Source organism: Corvus brachyrhynchos, unplaced genomic scaffold (genome assembly GCF_000691975.1).
Source record: "Corvus brachyrhynchos isolate BGI_N302 unplaced genomic scaffold, ASM69197v1 scaffold1, whole genome shotgun sequence".
Lineage (NCBI taxonomy): Eukaryota > Metazoa > Chordata > Aves > Passeriformes > Corvidae > Corvus > Corvus brachyrhynchos.
The window spans coordinates 7241856-7261012 of record NW_008237222.1 but is presented as its reverse complement, the minus strand read 5'-3'; the positions used below and the strand labels follow the sequence as shown (position 1 = coordinate 7261012).

Here is a 19157-nt window from a genome sequence, read left to right as displayed (position 1 = left end):
GAACAATAATTGCAAGATTAATCCAAGCCTATGATACAAATTAACTTAATTTGTCTACAGTTGTTTAGGAAATTATAAACTTTTGAGTGTATAAACAGTTGCAAATGCCGGGAATAATTCAAAGGCTTGTGAAGGGGAAATTTCCATTACAGTTATGTCAGACAAATTTAACAGGAAATAAATATAACTAAAAACGCCCATTTTCTTTTAGCACATAAAACCAGCAGAGTTTTCAACAAAAAAAGAAAACTGTTTTTTATTTGTGAATTCTGCAAGTTAAACTTGCCACAATGGTGATGTGTAAAATGAGAAGGAAGACAGATAACATGGAGTGACACACCTGAAGGAAACAGCTCCCTTTATGGAGAAATGAGGATTTAAGGTATAGTCTTTTCCCCAGGTTTCTGTTGGAATACAGAGAGGTGGACATGATTGAAATTTGCATTTAAATGGAAATGGTTAAAGGTAAAGGCACAATGTTTAGAAAAATGAGAGTATCCATTTTTCTAAGAGGGAGGCATACTGTTATTGTATACCATTAAGGTGTCACAGAGCCTAAAAATGTTTAGAAATATTAGACACTGCTGCAGAACAAAGAACAGCAAAATGCCATTTGGAAATGACTATACACTGTGAACGAATCTGACCGAATACTACATCATATACAATTGTCTTTAATGTTTTCTGCTGCCATTACCTAATGTGAGTCCTGTTCACTAAACAGTAGAAGATGTATTAGATAGCTTTCTGATACTTTTCAACTGCAATATAATCCAGAATCCATTCATCATTCTATCCTGGTGATTTCTGCAGGTCTTTCTCCATAGGACACCACCAGACCCTAAAATGTTTGCCTGGCACACTTTCCAAGAACACACTGTGAATTTTAACTGTGTCACATGAAAACCCTGATGTGTTTCTGTAATACCAAAGATGAGACACATTTTGCTGAAGATAATGAAATATAGAATGCAACAAGTCATGAAACTGTTGAGTGGAAATTGCCTTAGTGAATATTTGTGTGTGAATTTGAGACAGACACAAGAAAATATTTTCAAGAGGAAAAGTAGAAGACAGAAAATTCTTCTCAGTCTTCCTTTCCCAAATGAGAAGGCAGAAAATAATGCTGCATATGTGTGGACTCTTATTGATACACACAGGCACAAATATACAAGTATTCTTGAGAGGATAAATGTGTGTGAATGCATGTAGACAATAAGAGACTCACTAAATCATTCTGTTTTAAAAGGTTTGGATCTTTTCACATGTAACTTTTTTAAGCAAGTGAAAATGATGAGATTTGAGAAAATTTTGGTGTTTGACATTTTTTCACGATTATAATTTTTCTCCAGCCTTTTTCTCTCACCTCCTCTCACCTTCTCTAGCCTCTTTCTCTCACTAGTTTTCAGTGATGTTAACCCTCTACTTTAAAATAGCGTTGTTGCAGCTAAAATCAGAAGGTACTGAAATCTCGGTCAGCAGGATCATTTTCAGAGCATTTCTTATCTGGGAGAAAACAGAAAAGACCAGAGTTGTCTGCAGTAAAGCTCCAAGTAGAAACTAGTTTTAGCAATTGCAGCCCAGCTCAGATCCACATTTACCCCAAATCTACTATCGGATTTTTAGAGTCTTTCTTAGCCTTTCTGAAACCATAAAGGTGAGCTCCAACTCACCTATCTTCTTTCTGTACTGACATGAAGAGCTTTCCTGTTTTCCTGACTTACATCATCCTGATGTAAGGATACATACAGCCCGACAGAAGAGGTAGAAGCCTTCTCTGGTCTTTTCCCACAGATCCAGGTGTCCAAGAGCTAAAAGGTATTTATCTCAAGACTTTGTCATCCAGTTCTCAGAAAACTGGATACAAATATACACCATGGACACCAAACAAAGTCAGACCAGCACCTTTGTGATTAAGTTTTGGTCCTTGCACAACTGGTTTAGTTAAGGCTGACCCCTATGATTCATTCTAGGGGTCAGCCTTAACTAAACCAGTTGTGCAAGGACCAAAACTCTTAATCACAAAGGTGCTGGTCTGACTTTGTTTGGTGTCCATGAGTCATTCTAGGGGTCTATGGACCTGCAGACTCCTAAACTAGGTCATTATTGCTAAGGAAAAAAAAAGGTAGAATAAAGGACATCTTCAAATGAGCTCAAACAGATAGGCCCCCCAAAAGAGTCCACATTTTTATTTAAATGTCATGTATACCCTGCATGAAAAGCCACATAGTTCAAATATATACATCTCCACTATAAAAGATTCTTTTTTTCTTACACCTGTGAATGTTTCCACTTCCCAAGACTTCAACTGTCTGCACTGTCAGGGACCAAAAATAAAATTGTAATTGAAATACAGATAAGATAGAAACCTTTAATTTACCTTCTCCCTGAGCAACAGGACCTTTCCAGCTGCATCTGATATACTTTTCTTTTTAATGCCTGGGCTGGTGCAAAATTATCTTTAGATAAAATATTTTAGGGATTTAGGGATTTTGTGTGCCTCAGGACAAAGGACAGTGTTTGTGAGAAGATCACTGCCCTCTTTTTAAGGCAAAATTCCACCCTTATTGAAATTTCAGTGTAACAGAAAAGTATGCCACTTCATTACCATACTATCTGTCGTAGACTGTAGTCACTTTTACTACAGGAGTGCTTGAACATCAACAGCTGAGTGTCAAAAAGGACTGGTAGTAGAAAATGACGTGTATTTTCCCAATAAATCCATTGGGCATTTTTTTTTAACTTTTTGATTTTCTCATATAAGTGGATGTTTCTAGCACACTACAGAACTATATGCAAAACTTATTCCAGGAAAATAGGATTATGCTATAACTTGTCTGTCTGATAACATTGGGTCCTTCAGTACACATTTGTGAATCGATAAAGAACAAAACCAGAAAGTGATGGGGAGACAGAGCAATGGTATGACCCCCATTCAGGACTGAAAATAAAACATTTCTACTAAAGCATTGAGTAGGTTTGACGTAAACTCCTGGAAGCATATATTTTTAATGAAAATATATGTCTGCAAAGCTTTTCAGCTAAACAAAAATACAGACCACAGTAAAATACTGTAAATATGATAAAACCAACCTTGAGGGAATTTATGCTGATTTATGGCACCTGATGATGCCAATAATTAAAATCTGCATAATTTAATCTATTTCCCAGGTAACATTTTCAGGAATTACTCTTAAGAAGTAGTTCTGTGCTCTTACTTTATTACTTGTTTTATAAAATACACCTCTGCTGCAGGTAGGCTAGATCTTTCCTTCATGTTCTACATTCTGGTTAATAACATCACGGACAATTCAAAGTACGTTGCTATGACAAACACCAGTTCGCAGTCTTGAAGGGCAGAGGCCGAGTGATTTAGTAACTGTCTCAGTTCACTTCCCACATGTGTGCAATGCTGTATCTGATCAAAACCCCCCTGCAAAGTAGTGGGAAGAACAATACTGAAACATCTAAGCTGAACTTACTCGATCTTTTCAGGTCTCAAAGCCTATATCTGATTTATTGCATCTTCCCATTAGATATCAGAGGAGCATCCCTTCTTCCCACCCCCACCCCAATTCCTCTTTATTTCAGATAATAGAAATAAGAATGTTTTCATTATAAAATCTTTCAGGAAAGGACAATTATTGGTTCCTTTAACTGTGTAGCACCTATCATTGTAAAGGTTCCTTCTCTGATCAGGCAATGCACCAAATCCATGAAAATCAAGACATGTAACAAGTGCATGACTTCACTACTCAGGAAAGAAATACAGGAAATTTCACCCAGCATCTCAGCTGGATGGCTGATGCTCCAGACTGCCTAACACCACAACTGCAATCCATAGAAGAAACGAGAACACTCAGAATAGTATAATTTCCCTGTTTATATCTACACTCTTATTCCTGAAAATGCGGTCTCATACTTTCACTTCCTCATGATGTTTGGCACTGAGTACTGCAATGTTAGTACCTGGATAACAAACATCCCAGCTGTTTTAACTGCCTAAAGTCCTTCCACAGAAAATCAGATTTCCTCCATTATTCACTATAGCAACTGTGACAAGGGACTCAAAAGTAAGCAAAAGGTTTTTGTCGTAGTCTTCAGCAGATATCCCAGACACTATTTCAGACAGACTGAATAAGCACTTCTGCTCACCCTTCATTCATTCATTCCTCTTTTGGCCATAAAACTGAGGATTAGGATGGAAAGATATGACTGGAGAAGTCATGTCAAAGCTGTGAAGGAAGGAAATTTCCCTTTTCTTCTGATAAAACCATACAATAAATTATTGCCTTCTTCAAACACATGTAAACTACACAGTTGCATGCCTTACTATTTAACCTGGATGTGTTGATTTTACAAATATTTATGCATCAACCCCCCACCCCCTTTTTTTTCTTTAAATATCAAATGTTAATCATGAATGATATTCTGCACTGGATCTATACTCCTTTGAAATTGGGGTGTTTTGACTCCAGGCCTCCACACTTTAAAGTATCATTTTACTTTTTCCCTGAACCAGTCTTTGTTTCCTATTTATGTGCTAATGTGTTCCCTGAACAGTCAAAAATGAGTCCTTGCTGATTATTTGCACTCACTGAAAACTTAGCCTGTTAATAGCTGTAAAAAGAAGGAAAAGATAAAAAGGGAGAGAAAGAGCAAGCAACAATAATAGATAAACAGATAAAGTTGGGGGAAAAGTTTATGCAGAGAAAAGAAAGAAAAAAAGAAAAAACCCAAATGACAGATTATTCTTCCTCCTGCTGTTTCAGTGATAGCTATTAATGTGTTTTAAAGTCTTCCAGATTGGCCTTAAGAAATCAGTTATCCTGGTCCTTGTTTCAGTAGAAAGACTCATGGGAGCTATTAGCAGTAATCTAAGTTAATAAACTGTAAACTAACTTTTTTTTTCAACAGGAGGAAAAAAACCCTACAACCTTTGACAAAATAATTGCACCAGTTATAAAGCAACCAAATGCTGGTTAACAGTCACATCAAGCCACTGGGGTGGAAAGAAGATATCCATAACCAGGCTTCTCCCAATGAAACTGTTTGTTTTCTCTTATTTAAAGTGTTCTTTAAAAAATAAATAAAATACTTTCTTTGCAAGCCGTAAAATGTTTGAATAATGTCTGATGGTGCTTATCCACTGGCTAAAGTCTCCAGTTAAAATAAAGAGAGGATTTAGGGCTTGATTCACAAAACACTTATCTGCAACTTATAGAACCCTTTCAGTTAGAGAAACAGGGCATTAGCATGCAAAAAGTAACAAGCACTCTGAATCACACTATTTCCTATCCACAGAATAAAACTCATCATGTGCAACTCTTTTGATATCAGCTACGGTCTCTTGCCTACATATGAGAGGGAAACAATATATCTCCAAACGACACAGCTCCCCATTGTCAAATATAACATTTTCTTTCCTTCCAGACAGCAGAAATATTGACACAAACATCAGGGATTGCAATGGTAACAACTAGATTTGAAGGTACTGCTGGGTCTTCTGATGATCCAAAGAACAAGAAATGGGAAAATTGCACCTTGCAAGCAAACTTGGCCTCTGTGTCTGAGAGGATCATGGAATTAAATTTGTCTTACCTGGATAATTCCAGCAAGATTAATTTTGGGAATTTTTTTGGTCATATAAAAGAAAATATTTGAGAGTAAAATCAAATTTTGGCAAAACTTTTGGCTTCAGTAAACCATTTTTTGGTTTTCTGAGTGGTATACCTGGGTACTCCTAATCTTTTGAACTTCAAAAGAGAGCTGAGATAGAGGTGTCTTCAGAAAAGGCTCAGCTCCTCTCCCTCCATGCCAGCTTTAAAGGAGGAAACACTCTCATTTTGTGGTTTTGGGAAACTCTGGATGGAGTTTGCTCATTTGGATATCTTGCATAGAGACAGGAGGAGAGAAATCATATAGACATGAATGGAGTTCAATCTTCCAGCACACGTAACACCACTTAATGCTGGTCCAGCAGCACATAAAAACCAAAAAGCTTTCAAATATCTCATCTGGAAATTCCCCTGGCACTAATGCTAGGAGGGAATGAAAGTGAAAAGGTGTTACAAGGAAAAAGTGTCTTTTCATCACCAGGGATATATTATTCCTGGCATGACCTAAAAGATTAATTTAGCCTAAAGCAGTTCAAGGAATCCTAAAGACCAAAACCTTTTTTGCTTTCCCAGTTTACTTACCTTTTTTTGTACACCCATATGTAGGCTGTACAGCCAGACTGATCTTGCCTTGCATGCTGCATATTTGACCTCTGTTTGCTGGACAGTGGCTGGTCAGTGTTCGGCCAGTGCTCAACCAAGGGGTTTAAGCAGTTTTCTCAGAAAGAGATGAAGATGGGAAATATTTTTAGCTGGGCTGCACCCATTCTGGTATTCCTGCAATATACAAGAGCAATGAGGTTACAAACTGTTGTGCATTGTTCAATTGATTTACTCTGTATTTCTGGGGTCTACTTACAACCTGGATTTCAGAGCACTGCTGCCCTAAAAGAGTTATAAAAGTAACACATAAAAATAAGTGCAGGCCCTGTGGTTCATTAAAAACTATGGAAGACTAATGTACTTCTTTTCCCTAAAAAACCCATGCTTGACCACAGTACACGGAAATAAATGTATTAGAAGGATGGAGGAAATGTTATTCCTTCTTTGTTCAAACACTATCTGTACTCAGCCATGTTTAACAAATTCTTTTGCAGCCTTGGTGAAACACTGCTTAAGGGCATGATATGGCAAAGGAAAATGGTCCTTATTCACTTAATTTTGGCCTTTGACCAACTATTTTTTTATTAGACAGCTACAATAACAAATGCTTTGCACCAAGGTTCTGAGCATAGAAAGTATGTATTTATGGCCTAAATCAGGTAACAGGGTTATAGACACTTAATAGTCAAACACTTCTGCTTACCGGCCCACTGAGACAATCCAAGCAGAACACCCTTGTCAGGGAAATTTAATATCCAGAGCAAATAAAATAAACTGGCCTACTCATACCAGGGGTAAAATTTTAAATCCACCCCTAGTCGTTGGTAAGACTCTTAATGACTGTGATGGAGTCATGATTTCACTCCAGACACACATGATATGAAGGACCTGTGGTGACTTCTATGAGTTTAGAGGAAACCGGATGCATCTGCTAAACCAGGGCCCTCCAATTCCCCGCAGCTGCCTTGCATTCAGCTTGGCTCAATAGAAAACACATCAAAAGCAATGGGGTCTTTCAATTGGCTGCTTCTGTCTTTGGATTAGGACTACATTGAGAAGGCAGATTGTCATTCTTCCTTACTAAAGTATTGAAAACCTGTCCTTTAATAAGACTAATTTAATACACTCTGACTACTGGTAAAACTCTGGTTATACATATTTCCATCTGGCACATACCTTGTGGAAGCATAGCTCAGATTATGAATCACTCTTCCTGGGGGCTTAATGCTTTGCACTTCTTGTTGACTCGGGCCATTAATGCTAAATTATCTACAAGGGCCCGTTTGTTTTTAAAACTCCCCAGTCTGCAAGCGAGCATGAGGATTTTAAACTCTGGTTTGAGAAGTCCGAAGTTTTCTATGGGGATTATTGAATTTTTACATCACAGCCAATCCGAGGGGTTCTAAAGCCTTCAAACAACTGACACCATATGTCTGGGTACAATGGAATCTACAGAATTATCAGCAACAGCAAAAATGTCTCATTACACACCGAGAGCGACAAACACATAACAAGTATATTGAGTAGCACGTATAGTTGCAGAGAAATTAATCGACTCAGATGCATACAAAGGGATTTCTAAAGTGCTAAAAGCATATTTCAGTGAAGAAATGCACTATGCCAGGCTGTGATTTGCAATATAATAAATAATCCTCCTAAAATTCACTTAACTTTCACTCTGCCTAACGTGAGGCTTCACAGATTGTAGAGAATATGCTTTGTGTGACACAATGTGAGAAAAAAAATAAAATAGTTTTTCAGGTCAGTAAAATATCTTCCCAGAATCCTGGTAAATACTGCAGAATGTATTGTATTTGTATTTATTCTGTTTACGTATTTGTTTGTTTGTCACATGCCAGCAGAATTCTACCAAACATTCACCTCAGATACTTAGCAATGTCTACAAAATTATAGCTGTGTTTTCGGGTGGGGAATGCAAAGTGACGATTCACATTTAGAAATCTGGTTTCATGAGAAAAAAAAAAGAAAACAGGATAGGAAAGCACTGGCATTATTTATTCACTTATTATCATACAATCTGGACTAAGTCATAGGAAGAGAAATTTTTATGAGCAACTTAAAAATAGTGAGATATGAATGAAAATAATAATAAATGGTAATTAGCAGTGTTTTTCACTGTAATATCACCTTTTATCCACAATTATGCAGCATCTTAAAGAAACAGGTTATGAATTCTGAACCCTTGAATATTTTATTCACACAAGTGAATGAACAGTTCATCCATAAAAAATGTGGGCATTCCTTTGAGTAAGTGCTCCCTAACATGAAATATAGGGTTCTCATTTGGCATAAGAGATGAGCCCTCCAGTATTTCTGTGTGGGGTACATACTGCTAAACCTTACAGAGAAGATGAGCAATAAAAAGGATAAACACCTTGCAGATCTGGTTACATATTTTTTTAAAATGCGAAGGGTATAAATTTGAACTGATAGTGAAATGATATCAGATGTTTCTTGAAAGCATGTTAATTTTTACAAATGGTTCAGCTTTTCTGAAAGTTCATCATATTTATTTGTATTTGATTTTCATCATATTTCATTTCACCAGAGGTAAACTTCTTTTAACAATCTAATACTACTTTCCAGAAAGTTCGGAGCTAGTAGTGGCTGAGGCAAGAATATCACTTGCCTATTGAATAACAGTGAACAGTAAGCTGTTCATTGTCTTTAATGTATCTTGTGGATTTTAATCATGGCACAAGTCAAAGTTTCTGCTTCCAGACAGAGTATTTCTTCCTGTAACACCAGGCAAACCTCTGTGTTTCTCACTATCACCTTCTATGAGGTGTTATATGAGAAGAGTAATAGAGGTGAGCCTTGCAAAAGTCATCTGTAAATTACCATACAGTTTGTTTTAAAAATTTTTATACTGAATAATTATTAAAATGTATTAGCTAGAATTAGAATTAATTAAATTTTCATTGTATCACAAGTGGTAACATTAGTGCTACCACTGATAGGAAATATCAGTTGGGGTCTAAACTGGTCTTACTCATTCACAAAGGGGAAGAAGATAAAAGAAAAGTATTCGTTTTTCTTTTTGCTGCTTTGTCTATCAAAGTCTTAATTTAAGACTTAAAGGCAAGAAGAATAAAAGTGAAGAATACATAAAAGTTGAACCAAGACCCAGAATTTAAAGACCTCATGCCTTTCAGAAATAAAGTTATATTTCCAACTTTACTGACTTTTCATGGCACAGAGTATGAAGAACACTGTACAAAAATGGCTGTTCCCAAAAGATTCTCAAACACAGCTTGCAGCATGGTGAATTTGGGGGAGGTGGAATACCAAGGCTACAGGCTTTTACTCCTAACTGAACCAACAAATCTTTTAAAGTGAATTTCCTAAAGATTTCAGCATTATTTTCTTTCCCATTACCCATTACCCCTCCACTACTGAGAGTGTAAATTTCATTCTTGAAGGAAAATTTTCTTATGCCTAATTGCAGTTTGCAAACCTACTACAAAATAACCTTGAACAAAACATCAGCTCACTCTCAACGAAAAACCGCAGTAGAGAGAAAGTGTCACTAGCACCTTATTTTGCTCTATCAGTGGGAGATGACTTGGGCTGTGCACAGCAATAAAAGTATTCCTCTGAACTTTTGTGAGACCAAAGGGTTAGTAGCCATGTAACTCACATGGCAAGTTATAGGTGACAACAAAAGGTTCAGTTTTGGCCCTTGACAGTGAAGTAAATGAGTACTCTTGTATCAGAAGAGATGAGTTTCTCTTTGGGCTGGGGACATTTTCTATTTGAATTACCTTTAGGATGTGGCTGGGTTGGCTGCTAAGGGAACCCATTGTGCCAGCAGGCAGTAGAAGGAAGCTCTGAATGGGCTCCAGGCTCAACACACGACATTTCAGACTCAACACAAAAGATTTCTTTTGTAATGCCAATGGAACAGCTTTAGATGACAGGGTCTCTGAGTCTCAGGCTGGATGCTTTGCCTACAGAGCAGAAAGTCCAGATCACTTATCCTCTGCAAGGTGCACATCAAAGGCTCCAGCTTTTGACTATGCTGCCACACAGGTCAGAGAGACTCTTATGCTTCCTTGTGGTACTGTGAGTGCAGCCTGGCATGCCAGGGATGGATGTTTATGTCTTTATGGGCCCAGCCATCCTCCTCTTCTGTTATTGCTCCTCTGCAGATGCTGGCTTTTCCCTCAGCTCACTACTGGAGCAGAGAGAAGGAGTTTAAGCATCTTCCCACTACAGAATGAAGAAAGAAATCCACCAAAAAACATGTAAAAAGCACAAATCTAAAATGAAATCATATTGGAGAAGAAAACTAAACACTATGAGTAGAATTTTAACATCTTGAAAGAGGATGATGATTTTTCATGCAAAACAGGAATGTACAAGATTTTCTGTTCTCTCGTTAGACCTTGATTCTACAAGAGAGGGTCAGAAGGTGAGAAACACACTCACAGAGAGGGGAATTTCCCTTACAGTGGCCACAATGAATGTGTTTGCTGAAGGAAATATAAACAGAGAACAAACACCTGCATTTTTTATATTTAAAGAAAAGCAAAGCATAAAAACAATTCCTTGGGTTCTAACATTTTGGAAACAAAAATTGTTCAGTTCTAATTCAGTTTCTTCAAAAAAGGACTTTTGTTACCAAGGTTACTTTTTGGACCAAAATTAGATATCTGATTTACAGAAACATTTTTAACTATACTGAAAGTGCTGGCGACTTTATACATTTATTTTGAATTTTAAACTATGCTGTCTAAACAGCAGTGTCCAAAAAGTAGATTGCCCTTTTTGCCCAGGCATTTGTGTTTGTCATGGCTGCTAGGATGATTGGTTGTGCTGCTGTAATTTAGAAAGCTATCCAAAGAAACGGGAGAGCCATCAACTTTGGTTTATCAAGCTTACTAGAGTAAACTTACTTAGAATGTTGGGGGTTATTCTGAGAAACTGTACATGTAATTCAGACTCTGTCCAACTATGTAGATGCCTCATTGCTATAAAGATATCATATTAAAGGATCACAGACTTTTAATACACTCTTGCCAAATTATTATTTGACTTCTTTTTCATGGCTCTCTGTGGGTACTTAGTATTCAAGTCAAAGTAGTCAATTAGCATGATCATGCTAATTCTATGATAGCTGAAGAGTTTCCTAAGTTCTAAAAAAACTTTCAGTGGTGGTGAGTTTTTTAATAATAGATTTTTGAATTATAAATAATCTATTATTTCAACTAAGATTTGCATGAAGACAGAATAAACTTAACTTTCTGGATTTTTCTCTGGAGTTTTCAGAGACCAAGTAAACTCTTGGAAGGACACAGTCTTCCATAAAAAAAGATTTGTAAACCACATGGTAAACGTCTCAAGGTTTGATTTGTCTCCTTTTTCATGCTGCATAATGGAATTGTTTCTGATATGACATGTTGCAGGTGGAAAATGGTTTCATGCCTGCTCTTCCCACTAGTAATTGATTCCAATGGATTTCTGAATATGGAACTGAATAAAGACTGCAAATTACCCATTAGATTGCCATTGTGAGACATTTCTTTGCATATGGCACTTCATTTGACTTAGTTTACATTTTCCTTATAACTGTTTCCATTTTCAGTTTATTGTGGAGTATTGTAGTTTTCGCTGTAATCCTAAAGTCCATTTTTTATCTAACTTTTCTTCTTGTACATTTTCATTTTTCCTAGAAGTCTTAAAGAACCACCTGCCCTATTTTAAAAACCAATATTCAATGTTCACAGTACTTGAGTATCACTCTTTAACACTTGGCTCAGCATTCTTCCCCCTTGTGCCACAAGTGAGATGGATCAAAAAACAGCCCATGGTGGATCTGAACGAACGGGATCAGAGATAGTACCCAATTTGATTATCTCACTTACACATTACCATCCCCAGATCTGTGTTTGCTAATTTTTTACTTCCCCTCTGGGAGGTTGGACAGAAATGATGGTGGTCATCCCCTGGCATTTTGTTTAGGCACTGGGTCTTCTTTCTGGAACCATTTTCAGTCTCTACAGTCTATATGCAGAAGCCAAACAGATGAGCAGCCATGAACTTGCTAGTTGTGTTTAACTCCTCTTTGTTAACCGGAGGATTCAAGATGTGCTGCTTTTTTCAGTCCAGGTGTTACCAAAATTTACAGCCAGCCCATAAAGACTGCAGCCAGCAAGTAGTAGGTTTCTGCTTGAGAGTTCAGAAGTTCAGTTTCAGACATTCACCCATACACCCCCACACACCCAATTATCTGTTGCTTGTTTGCATTCAAATTTTAAATTATTTTTTTCACCTACATGCCATTTTCTGACTTGTGTTAACTGATGTGCTTTTGCTGACTTTCTCTGCATTGCAATAGTTAAGAAAAGTGGGACCTAAAGCCATGTGTCTTAGTCTGACCTTGTGTGGTCCAGAGCATTCTCCCCACCTGCTTTTGTCCGATAAAATGGAGGATTATATAAAAGACCTTAGGAAAGGAACATCCCCCATTCAGGCACCACATAGCTCAAGGTGGGGCTGCCCCAGCCACTTCAGACCTGCCTCTGGTCCTCAGCCTTGTTAGCTCCCCCTAACAAGGGAAGAATTGAGCCACCATGTTTCAACACCTGATGAGTAAAACAAATAAAATTTATTCTGTGGTAAAATATGCTTGAAGGACCTGTGCTAAACAGGGCCTAAACTACACTTCAGTGACTATCACTTGAGGATGTATTTACAAACACTAATATTGCACTTACTAACTGAAGAATCAAGTAAAGAGATAAGACAAAAAAGGGGGAAAAAACCCTACACATGTTTACTTTCCTGATCATAGTTAAGGAGTGACACCCGGGGTACAAAACAAAACCCCAGAGAGCCACCTTTATCTGCAGAGATAACTTTATGTAGGTCTGTGGTCAAAGCCCACGGGGGCTTTACTCTAAAGCTCACTAAGAAAACACATTCATGTTTTTGATGTCTAACATTCTTACCACATAATATTTCTGGGGTTTTATTTTTTTTCCTGTAATAATGTTCACAGTCTTCACTGATATTTCATTGGTCAAAAATGAAAAGAAGGGAGCAAAAATGAAATAAAACACCATGGAGAGAGGGAAACTTAAATGGAATGGGACTTAAAAATTCAGGACAACTATGTTTGATGTTATCATTAAAAAAAAAAATAAAAAGAGGGAGGAGGGAGAGATGGATGACAAAGTGAAAAGAAAAAAATGCAGCAACTCTTTTATGTGAAGATTACATTTAAAAATAACCAACTAACAGTCTGCACTTTTCAAAAGACTGACGTCCTGAAACGCATTTAGATTGATGCAGCCTGAGCCTGAAGTTCTCTTGCTGAGTAAACAGTCAAGTGTTCTTAATAGGAATTGCAGTTTCTCGACATCTGTTGGGGAAAAGGGAATGGTGAAACAACAATTTAGACCGAGATTGGTTTTGTTAAATGCATTTAAATTCCAAGATTAGTGGTGTTCTTTCTTTTTCAATTAGCATTTACTTGCAGAAAGGTTACAGATGAAGGGGCTGAGAAAGAGTTCTTTGGGGGAGGGGGGTTAGCTCCCAGGGCAGTACAGAACACACTAAAACGTGTAACACAGACTAGCACAGGACTTTAACATAAACTTACAACTTATGCAAACGCAAGTGCCTTTGAAAAGCTCTGTGAAGGAGCAAAAAAATTAAAAGAACAATAACCGTGACTTCACTTTGCTGAGCCCCTAAGCTGGAATTCATATATGAAAAAATATTATTATTGCCTTTCAAAGGAATTTTCCAGCCCATTCATTTTGCAATTCCCCATGCTGATTAGACTGTGAGGGGAATGTGACTTCCTAGGGGTCACAGAAAGGTAAAAAGAAAAGAGGGTATAAGAAATGCCCTACCTTCTTTTTGCTTTTCAAAAATCAAGCTTACTTTATGACTTTTGTCAAGAAAAGGAAGATTCTTTTAACCCAGTGAAACAGTTGTTGCCATTTTAGGGAAACAGCAATAATAAAAAAACCTGGAATGTTCTGAATTATCTTGCCCTGTTTTGCTCTGGAGCCTATGTCATGTCTTGAGTCATTATTACAGAGTGAGACTGCTGTAACTGCTTTGATTTCAGTGTAAAGATGAAGTGACGAAGAAAACTCCAAAATATGTATCACGCACAGGATTTTTACCCCCAGTATTATATAACCTTTTACAGGATATGGATTTCAATTAATTCTGTCCATTAGATAGAATTCTGTCCTGTAGAACTTGTGACTGTGCTATGCTGCTTTGGCTTTCTAAGATGCTTGTCACTGTTCTTTTAAACATTTGGGATCATGTTGCGTTTGTTTTCTTCATTTGGAGCATTTGGGTTATTCTTCTTTTTCCTTTCAAATCCTTACACTTTATTCCTTTGCCACTGACAAAGCACTCAGAGCTGAACAAGAATTGTTCAGTCCCTGCTTGAATACCTGAGAAATGTACAGATATGCAAAGCAAGGTAAAACTCAACCCATTTGGAAAACTAAAGAAAAGGAAGGACTGTATAGATGCATCTTCTTTTTCTATCTCTGCAAATTCAAACAATGTTTTAAATACTTCTTCAAAAACATCCATAAATCAACAGCAAGTCCTCTTGTCTTTGCTGTTTAAATGCAAGGAGGATCGTAAGGGGCAGTGCTCATGTTGGCATCAATGCAATGTGTTTGGTGTTCTCTCTGCTGGTAATGCAGTGTCATCCTACAGGAGTTCTGCTTCAATCTGTCTCTGGACACTTAAAACCAGCTGAGATTGATTGCACTATTTATTGATCTCATTTATATTGTCTTGGAGATTTCAACCTAATGCTAATCTGATGAAGTGCAGATGAAGTAGTCTGTGGTGGTTAGCACTGTGTACTTCACTGCACAGAGCCGTTAGAGGACTGGTGTGAACAGAAAGTACGAACAAACAAGTGCACAGTTGGTCCTGTGGAATGTTTCATTCTCCAACCACAAGTAGATGTGATCACAAAAGACTTTACAGGAAACTGGGCTTTGGACTCGTGCTCTTTCAAAGGCAGAGTCTCCCACCCCTTCCTTTCTCCTTCTCAGAAACCTTCACTTTTTTCTGTGTGTATCTCACAGAGAGTAGCAGTCATGTCCTCTGCATTCTGCTTAATACCATGATTTCCAGCAGACCTCCCCATCATATGTAAATGCCACTCAGCCTGCCACCTCATTTCGCTGCCACCTCATTTCAGTATTACAGCTATGCCCACGGTGTGATAGCCTGGTCACCTACTGCAAAGCCAGGACTGTTCAGTGGGCGACAGGAAATGTTTAAGTGTTGGCAGGTCATGCTGGTGCCATGGCAGGTTACACCATCTGAGGACCAGGCACACAGAGCTGTGGCTTGTTTTGGAAGAAACAAGTAGCTTTAACTACAGCTTTTCTTCTGCAGCAATCTTGATCCACACGTCAGGACTCTATCTGTTTTCTTATAACTCTTATCACATCAAAGGTTTAGTTAGGCAAGTTTTACTCCTGCAGCTAGTTTCACTATTGCTAGGTAAAATAAAGGCTGCAAGTTCATCCCTTCAATTATTTTGTTCAATGCAAATAGTCAAAATAATTTGCCAAAAAAAAAAATTTCACAAAAAAAAATGGAAGCAGTCAAGTCCTCTGTGTTTGTTTTAAGTAGAACTAGTCTGTCTCCTCTTTAAAAAAAAAAATAAATGTTTAAGTAAGGCTGGGGTGAGCTTTCAATTTCCACGTAAAAAGAAGTGCTGAAGAAACTGTACCACATCAGCTGTATCTCCTGGAGGTGCTGTGTTGCAGCTATATTGCGCACACACATGTTTTTTTAAACTTCTATCCTGTCCTGGGTGCAGTAGGATTTATATAAGGAGAAAATCATAGTGTACAACATTTCTGTCCAGACATTGTAAGGAAAAGGCTATCCCTGGTTTTACCCATTTTCCTACCATGGAACAGACAATGTAGGTATTCAACCATTACAAAAAGGATAGCTACCGTTTCAGATCAGGTAAGTTCACTCACTGCTTTAAAGTGGACTTTTAGTAAGGTCTCTGGGTTGAGTGAGCATGTCCAAGATGCAGTGCAGTCTATGGAAACATTCCATTTTACATCATACCAAAACACTCTGTGAATAATCTAAAGATCTAGATGCACACTGATAGATAAATATTGCTTTGCAGGCAGCAAGTTAGGGGTTAGCAGCACTTGGACAAGAACAGTGAGCAGCTTTGGGTTTCTTCCTGCCTGGGAACTAGCTGAGCCCCAGAGATGTTCCTGCAGCTGGGGAAGGACATGCTGCTGGACATGAAGTATTCTTACCAGTAGCTATGGGGATCAAGTCCTGATCAGGTCAGCTTTACTCATTTTAGACATACTGGGAGTCCTCCCAAGTAAAAATTACCCATGCGCAAACATACTTAACTTTTTCTCAAGCCAGTGGCTCAAAAGGATGAAATGTAAAGAGCTGAAAGAGGAAAAACAGTTTTCCACATAAAGAAGGAGTTCCAGCACAATGAATTACAGTTTTTTACACAGATTCCTCTCAAATTAATTGAAAAGAAACACAGACAGAGATGCCTGAAGAGAAGAGGCTGAGGAGGCAGAAAACTGAACCTGAATGGATCTGAGTCTGGAATTTGTACACGTTGTCCCTTTTAGTTTGCTTGGGGCTGAATTTATTGCATATTAAAGGCTTTAATCAAATGCTCTGGGTCATACGAATGTATTTTTAATGCTTTTATGGTGTGGCATGTTCTAAGGAAAAAGTGTCATCCCACATATATCACATTTGTCTAAATTTGCATTCTCCCAGATGGCCACATTTATTGACTTTGTGAAGTTAACTGTCTCTCCCTGCTTCCAGCCAATCAGAGTTTGCTGGGGGATCAAAGAAAGTGAATCCTTTATTGTTCCATCTACTGCTGAGAATGACCCAAAACCAAAATCTTTGACACCAACACCCCCAAATGTCAGTACCAGATCAGCACAGAAAGTTCGTGGCCCAAATTCCATTTTCATTTTTTGCAGTTTCCATGAGACTGAAAAATATTTTACCTGCGAACATGAGCCCTTCTCTTGCTATCATATTATTTTCAGCCTCCAATATTAGAGGTAAAAAAAGCCTATTTCACACCTTATGAACAAACTAACGTTCCAGCTATTATTCCAAATATACTAATTTATAATTACGTGAACAAGAACCCAAGCAAATTATGTAATTCCCTGCACTCCTAGAAACTGAACTTTAAACAAATTGCAGGAGAAATTTTGTTCCGGTCCTTCTAAGATAGCTCTTTGCAGCTATCAGTCTTTATTAATCAAAAATTCACAAAACTCAATCAAATAAATTTCCTTTAAATGAAGCTAAAGGAAAGTGAACAACAAAACGCCCACTATCTAGGTAGCTGCCAATTCCTTTTCTAGTAAGTGTTTAATCACTGATTTTTTTTAAGTCCAAGCGTAATAGTATGGAAATTTAATCATCATTTTTATTAGTACAACTGCTTGAGAGGGTCTCGAAGACATTTCCTTTCACTTTAGTTTGCCCTGTGGATAAGTAGAGCACTTTGGTTCTGTATTGATTTGTCTTTTACTGCACTGATCACCTTTCATTTTCAAGCATTCACCTTCCATTCATGAGCATTAAATCCCTATTTAAAAGAAATAATAGAACTGGAATGGTGGCTCAATAGGGCAATGATCAGTGGAAGAACCCAGATGACTTTATCTGGGTCAGAACTTTATTTCATTAGGTTGAATAGTGATTTCTTGCTTTCCCCTGCTCTGTCTCTCGGGTCGTGACAGGCCTTCCCTCTCCCTAAGGATGTGAAGACCAGCTGCCTTTGGATAAGAGAAAAGGAAGGGAAAGAAAGTGCATTTGTAAAGGACACTGGTCTACACGTGCAGTTTGCAGCATATAAAAGCCCCCTGTGTGTGAATATGGGCTAACACATCAGCACATGTCTGTTTTGAAATGAAGAGCAGCAGGTACATTTTGACACAAATTCAAATCAAACGTGTGCCTTTGATATCATACTGGCAAAACTCGATCATATGCTTTGCTAATCGAGTGTGCCGAGTCTCCTATGCTTATGTTTTTTGGAATTAAATTGCATGACTGTGCTTTGCTCTGTAAAATGTGTAAATGTGTAAATTATGTCAGGACAGATTGCAAATGCCAGTTGAAGAAATAAAAAATATGCTGCACTCATTGTAAAGAGTGCAGGGGTGTGGCCTGGGAGATGGTGAGAAGGGGTTAATGCCTCCTAGCAAAATTCCTGGAAGAGACAGATTGATTTATTAACTGTTATTTGTATTACCACTATTAACAGCTCAGCTAAGAAACACCAGAAAATCCAAAAAACCCCATTCAGGACTTAAAGCTGGCAAAACTGTACTCTATCAATAAATGTAGACCCATGGTTTCAACCTGGAAAACTTTGTTGTACTGGAGTCAAGATGGAATAGGTGACTGTAGTGAGCAAAGGCAGAGTGTCTGAGTGAAAATGGCACTGAGTTGTATGTTGGCCCTGTTTCAAGAGAACACTTATATAAGAACTTAAGACCATTCCCTCTAAGAAACAGCACTTAAGCAGAAGCTTATGCACATTAATGAACAGGAATGTGCACTTGAAACAGGGCCAATATATACAGCTTGCTTGATACTTTATATTTACATATATGGAATTATTTTATCATCTTTTAATGTATTTTAATTATATTTTAAATATCCAATTAAGTTACAATTCCCTCTGCTCCCTCATTGTTTATCTCTTTTCCTCATTCTTTCTCCCTTGAAAAAATTACTTGGGATTACTGTCCACATACTCCCCTAGTCTAATGCCAGTTCTTATTTAAAAGGGATCCTGAAAACCAAGGATTTTATTTGAAATCAAGGAGCATGCAGATCTCAATAGATTGCTTTCTCTTTCAAAGTTTGATCTTT

The 19157-nt window shown here is 37.7% G+C and overlaps 1 long non-coding RNA gene across 1 annotated transcript in view; it reads right to left on the bottom strand.

Moving 5' to 3' along the window:
• LOC108445403 overlaps nt 1-19157 on the bottom strand; it is a 47025-nt gene that overhangs the window by 16364 nt on the left and 11504 nt on the right. The window contains exon 2 of the long non-coding RNA XR_001860247.1: nt 6201-6395. This is a non-coding gene — a long non-coding RNA (uncharacterized LOC108445403). The remainder of the gene's footprint in view (nt 1-6200; nt 6396-19157) is intronic.